The sequence below is a fragment of the Branchiostoma floridae genome, chromosome 1, assembly GCF_000003815.2.
Source record: "Branchiostoma floridae strain S238N-H82 chromosome 1, Bfl_VNyyK, whole genome shotgun sequence".
Lineage (NCBI taxonomy): Eukaryota > Metazoa > Chordata > Leptocardii > Amphioxiformes > Branchiostomatidae > Branchiostoma > Branchiostoma floridae.
The window spans coordinates 2,018,769-2,025,497 of record NC_049979.1 but is presented as its reverse complement, the minus strand read 5'-3'; positions in this window follow the sequence as shown (position 1 = coordinate 2,025,497).

Here is a 6,729-nt window from a genome sequence, read left to right as displayed (position 1 = left end):
CAAAGTTCACGGGCCGCGTTTAGATAAGTGGCAGATTGCTCTAGAAGCCGACAGCTGATGTCAGACCAGGTTGAAGTCGGTCGCCGATTAGGCCTACATTTGTGCTTTAATCGTTGATAAAATACTTTCTGGTATTATCTATATTTCTATATACATACATTGGGTAGTAATAGACAATAAACAGCAGTTCTTGATATCCGTTCTAGCTTTTAAAGGAAATGAGGAATTGTTTGGTTTCTTCGAATGGGAGTCTGAATAGAATGCTATGTTTTCTCTAATTTTGAATCGGCGGCTGGATCGTCGCCTACAGCAATAGTTCATTAATTAAATCCGGCCCGTAAGATTTAACACTTGTATTGAATACCTTAGGTTATGCGCTTTCTAAATTTGCCTTAAAAATTCACGGGCCACGTTTGAATAAGTGACAGATTCCGATTTCAGGCCAGGCTGAAGCCTTGGTCGTCAATGGGGCCTGATATTTGTGTTTAATCGTTGACATAATACTTTCTGTTATTACTTATGTTTATATAACCATATATTGGGTAGTAATAGACAATATTCAGCAGTTATTGATATTTTTTTCAAGATTTTCAACGAAATGAGGATTTTTTTTGTCTTTCTTCGAATGGGCGTCTGAATGGGATGCTATGTTTTGTCTAATAACGAATCGGCGGCTAGCCTATGATCGTCGCCTACAACTATTGTTCATTAGTTAAATCCGGCCCGTAAGATTTAACACTTGTATTGAATACCTTAGGGTATACGCTATTTAGATTCATCTTAAAAATTCACAGGCCACGTTTGGATAAGTAGCAGTTTGTTCTAGAAGTCCTATAAAAGCCGATTTTAGCGCCCCTTGCCTGTCCATTTCCTATTAGTTAATTACGGTCTAGTTCATTAGTTAAATCCGGCCCGTAAGATTTGACACTTGTATTGAATACGTTATGATGTACGCCATCTCAATTCGTCTTAAAAATTCACGGGCCACGTTTGGATAAGTAGCAGTTTGCTCTAGAAGTCCTATAAAAGCCGACTTTAGCGCCCCTTGCCTGTGCATTTCCTATTAGTTAATTACGGTCTAGTTCGTTGATTAAATCCGGCCCGTAAAATTTGACACTTGTATTGAATACGTTGGGGTATACGCTATCTCAATTCGTCTTAAAAGTTCACGGGCCACGTTTAGATAAGTAGCAGTTTGCTCTAGAAGCCGTATAATAGCCGATTTCAGCGCCCCTTTGCTTGCGTATTTCCTATTAGTTAATTCCCTTGTAGTTCATTAATTAAATCCGGCCCGTAAAATTTGACACTTGTATTGAATACGTTATGATATACGCTGCCTACATTCGTCTTAAAAGTTCACGGGCCACGTTTAGATAAGTAGAAGTTTGCTCTAGAAGCCGTATGAAAGCCTATTTTAGCGCCCCTTTGCTTGCGTGTTTCCTATTGGTTAATTCCCTTGTAGATCATTAATTAAATCCGGCCCGTAAGATTTGACACTTGTATTGAATACGTTGGGGTATACGCTATCTCAATTCGTCTTAAAAGTTCACGGGCCACGTTTAGATAAGTAGCAGTTTGCTCTAGAAGCCGTATGAAAGCCGATTTTAGCGCCCCTTTGCTTTCGTGTTTCCTATTGGTTAATTCCCTTGTAGATCATTAATTAAATCTGGCCCTTTAATCGTTAATATAATACTTTCCGGTATTATCTATATTTCTATATACATACATTGGGTAGTATAGTAATAGACAATAAACAGCAGTTCTTGGTATCCGTTCTAGCTTATAAAGGAAATGAGCAGGAATCGTTTGGTTTCTTCGAATGGGAGTCTGAATAGAATGCTATGTTTTCTCTAATTTTGAATCGGCGGCTGGGTCGTCGCCTACAGCAATAGTTCATTAATTAAAGTCGGCCCGTAAGATTTAACACTTGTATTGAATACCTTAGGGTATGCGCTTTCTAAATTTGGCTTAAAAACTCACGGGCCACGTTTAAATAAGTGACAGATTCCGATTTCAGACCAGGCTGAAGCCTTGGTCGTCAATGGGGCCTGATATTTGTGTTTCATCGTTGACATAATACTTTCTGTTATTACTTATGTTTATATAACCATATATTGGGTAGTAATAGACAATATTCAGCAGTTATTGATATTTTTTTCAAGATTTTCAACGAAATGAGGATTTTTTTTGCTTTCTTCGAATGGGCGTCTGAATGGGATGCTATGTTTTGTCTAATAACGAATCGGCGGCTAGCCTATGTATGTCGCCTACAACTATTGTTCATTAGTTAAATCCGGCCCGTAAGATTTAACACTTGTATTGAATACCTTAGGGTATACGCTATCTAGATTCATCTTAAAAATTCACGGGCCGCGTTTGGATAAGTAGCAATTTGTTCTAGATGTCCTTTAAAAGCCGATTTTAGCGCCCCTTGCCTGTGCATTTCCTATTAGTTAATTACGGTCTAGTTCATTAATTAAATCCGGCCCGTAAGATTTGACAATTGTATTGAATACGTTGGGGTATACGCTATCTCAATTCGTCTTAAAAGTTCACGGGCCACGTTTAGATAAGTAGCAGTTTGCTCTAGAAGCCGTATAATAGCCGATTTCAGCGCCCCTTTGCTTGCGTATTTCCTATTAGTTAATTCCCTTGTAGTTCATTAATTAAATCCGGCCCGTATAATTTGACACTTGTATTGAATACGTTATGATATACGCTGCCTACATTCGTCTTACAAGTTCACAGGCCACGTTTAGATAAGTAGAAGTTTGCTCTAGAAGCCGCATGAAAGCCGATTTTAGCGCCCCTTTGCTTGCGTGTTTCCTATTGGTTGATTCCCTTGTAGATCATTAATTAAATCCGGCCCGTAAGATTTGACACTTGTATTGAATACGTTGGGGTATACGCTATCTCAATTCGTCTTAAAAGTTCACGGGCCACGTTTAGATAAGTAGCAGTTTGCTCTAGAAGCCGTATGAAAGCCGATTTTAGCGCCCCTTTGCTTGCGCATTTCCTATTAGTTAATTCCCTTGTAGATCATTAATTAAATCCGGCCCGTAAGATTTGACACTTGTATTGTATACGTTATGATATACGCTATCTGAAGTCGTCTTACAAGTTCACGGGCCACGTTTAGATAAGTAGCAGTTTGCTCTAGAAGCCGTATGAAAGCCGACTTTAGCGCCATTGCTTGTGCATTTCCTATTAGTTAATTACGGTCTAGTTCATTAATTAAATCTGGCCCGTTAGATTTGACACTTGAATTGAATACGTTATGATATACGCTATCTCAATTCGTCTTAAAAACTCACGGGCCACGTTTGGATAAGTAGCAGTTTGCTCTAGAAGTCCTATAAAAGCCGACTTTAGCGCCCCTTGCCTGTGCATTTCCTATTAGTTAATTACGGTCTAGTTCATTAATTAAATCCGGCCCGTAAGATTTGAAACTTGTATTGAATACGTTGGGGTATACGCTATCTCAATTCGTCTTAAAAGTTCACGGGCCACGTTTAGATAAGTAGCAGTTTGCTCTAGAAGCCGTATAATAGCCGACTTCAGCGCCCCTTTGCTTGCGTATTTCCTATTAGTTAATTCCCTTGTAGTTCATTAATTAAATCCGGCCCGTAAAATTTGACACAAGTATTGAATACGTTATGATATACGCTGCCTACATTCGTCTTAAAAGTTCACAGGCTACGTTTAGATAAGTAGAAGTTTGCTCTAGAAGCCGTATGAAAGCCTATTTTAGCGCCCCTTAACTTGCGTGTTTCCTATTGGTTGATTCCCTTGTAGATCATTAATTAAATCCGGCGCGTAAGATTTGACACTTGTATTGAATACGTTAGAGTATACGCTATTAAAATTAGTCTTAAAAGTTTACAGGCCACGTTTAGATAAGTAGCAGTTTGCTCCAGAAGCCATAGGACAGCCTATTTTAGCACCCATTCGCTTGCGTATTTCCTATTACTTAATTGCCTTGTAGTCCATAAATTAAATCCGGCCCGTAAGATTTGACACTTGTATTGAATACGTTATGATATACGCTGCCCACTTTCGTCTTAAAAGTTCAAGGGCCACGTTTAGATAAGTAGCAGTTTGCTCTAGAAGCCGTATGAAAGCCGATTTTAGCGCCACTTTGCTTTCGCATTTCCTATTAATTAATTCCCTTTTAGTTCATTGCTAAAATCCGGCCCGTAAGATTTGACACCTGTATTGTATACGTTATGATGTTCGCTATCTTAATTCGTCTTAAAAGCTCACGGGCCACGTTTAGATAAGTAGCAGTTTGCTCTAGAAGCCGTATGAAAGCCTATTTTAGCGCCCCTTTGCTTGCGTGTTTCCTATTGGTTAATTCCCTTGTAGATCATTAATTAAATCCGGCCCGTAAGATTTGACACTTGTATTGAATACCTTAGAGTACGCTATCTAAATTCATCTTAAAAATTCACGGGCCACGTTTAGATAAGTAGCAGTTTGCTCTAGAAGTCGTATGAAAGCCGATTTTAGCGCCCCTTTGCTTGCGTATTTCCTATTGGTTAATTCCCTTGTAGATCATTAATTAAATCCGGCCCGTAAGATTTGACACTTGTTTTGTATACGTTATGATATACGCTATCTGAAGTCGTCTTACAAATTCACGGGCCACGTTTAGATAAGTAGCAGTTTGCTCTAGAAGTCGTACGTATGAAAGCCGACTTCAGCGCCCTTGCTTGTGCATTTCCGATTAGTTAATTACGGTCTAGTTCATTAATTAAATCCGGCCCGTTAGATTTGACACTTGAATTGAATACGTTATGGTATACGCTATCTAAATTCGTCTTAAAAGTTCACGGGCCACGTTTAGATAAGTAGCAGTTTGCTCTAGAAGTCGTATGGCAATCGATTTTAGCGCCCCTTTGCTTGCGCATTTCCTATTAATCAATTCCCTTGTAGATCATTAATTAAATCTGGCCCGTAAGATTTGACACTTGTATCGTATACGTTATGATATATGCTATCTCAATTCGTCTTAAAAGTTCACGGGCCACGTTTAGATAAGTAGCAGTTTGCTCTAGAAGCCGTATGAAAGCCGATTTTAGCGCCACTTTGCTTTCGCATTTCCTATTAATTAATTCCCTTGTAGTTCATTGATTAAATCCGGCCCGTAAGATTTGACACTTGTATTGTATACGTTATGATGTACGCTATCTTAATTCGTCTTAAAAGCTCACGGGCCACGTTTAGATAAGTAGCAGTTTGCTCTAGAAGCCGTATGAAAGCCGATTTTAGCGCCCCTTTGCTTGCATATTTCGTGTTAGTTAATTACGCTCTAGTTTATTAATTAAATCTGGCCCGTAATATTTGACACTTGTATTGAATACCTAAGGGTATACGCTATCTTAATTCGTCTTACAAGTTCACGGGCCACGTTTAGATAAGTAGCAGTTTGCTCTAGAAGAAATGTGGCAGCTAACGTTAGACCAAGCTGAAGACAGTGGCTGCTGATTGGGCCTATTATTTGCGCTTAATCGTTGATTTCCTACTTTTTGTTATAATTTATGTTTATATTTGCCTATATTGGTTGGTAATAGACAATATCCAGCTGTGCTTGATATTTATTTAAGCTTTTAACGGAAATTAGGAATTTTTAGTTTCTTCGAATCGGGGTCTGAATCGGATGCTATGTTTTGTCTAATGACGAATCGGCGGCCCAATCGGCGGCTACGAATCGGCGGCCCAATCGGCGGCCAACTTCAGCCTGGTTCTGTGTGTCGCAGCAAAAAGTAGCGTGCTGCCTCGGGAGGCACATTTCCTCGATAATTTATCAATTTTAAGAGTATTTACCTTCTTGAAGGGTAAACTATATCGTCGATAGGGTAAGTATAGTGCTAGGGGTGACTTGTTAACATTCTAGTGCATGAATGGTGAAAATACGGGCATGTTTTTCTGTGTGTTGCCATTTTGTTCAAAGGGGGAGGGGGGCACTCTTACTAGTACTTTTCCTCGTAAAAAATTAGCGTCTGTTACTACTATGTAGCAGTTAGATGTAGCAGATGTTTCTGCATTCATAACTGGGTGATTCAGTTCTTCTTTCCAGATAATGGTGTAAGAATACACCTAGTTCTTCAATGATAAGTGCTTATGTAAAGTGTAATTTGTTTGTCATTATTTCAACAAAAAGATAGTTACAAAAATCGTTATCTTTCTCCATACTCTTCCTGAAATCCAACTTGGGGGTTTAATCAAGAGGAAACCTCCTTGATCTTAACTTGAGCTTACGACTTTTATCATCATACTAAAGCATGTGGTAGTACTTCAAACACCAAGTCTTTCAATGAGTTTTCATCAAGAGAAGAGAGGTCCTTGAAAGCTCCAGGTCTGATGAAAGCTCCTTGGCCATTTTAGGCCCCGTTCATGATGCAAAAAATGAAACGGTTCTATCGGTTACTATCGGTTAGACCAGCTGAAACGGATAAGTTTTGTCATCATGAACGCTCCGAAACGGATCTGAAGCGATAGGAAACGTTTTTTTCGGAACCTCCTTGCGAGGTAGTATTGAAACGGTTTCTTCCTTATCTGGAATTGCGAATTTGCATCATGAACGCAAAAGCGGCGTGATCCGTTTTACATCGGGGCATGTGCGTTCATATTTGGTGGCGCCACGGGGGAAAAGTACAATTTTTAATCTGTCATTCGGGTGTTTCGGCCGCGTTTTCAGTCGTAAAATTCGTTTTTATTATCAGGCCA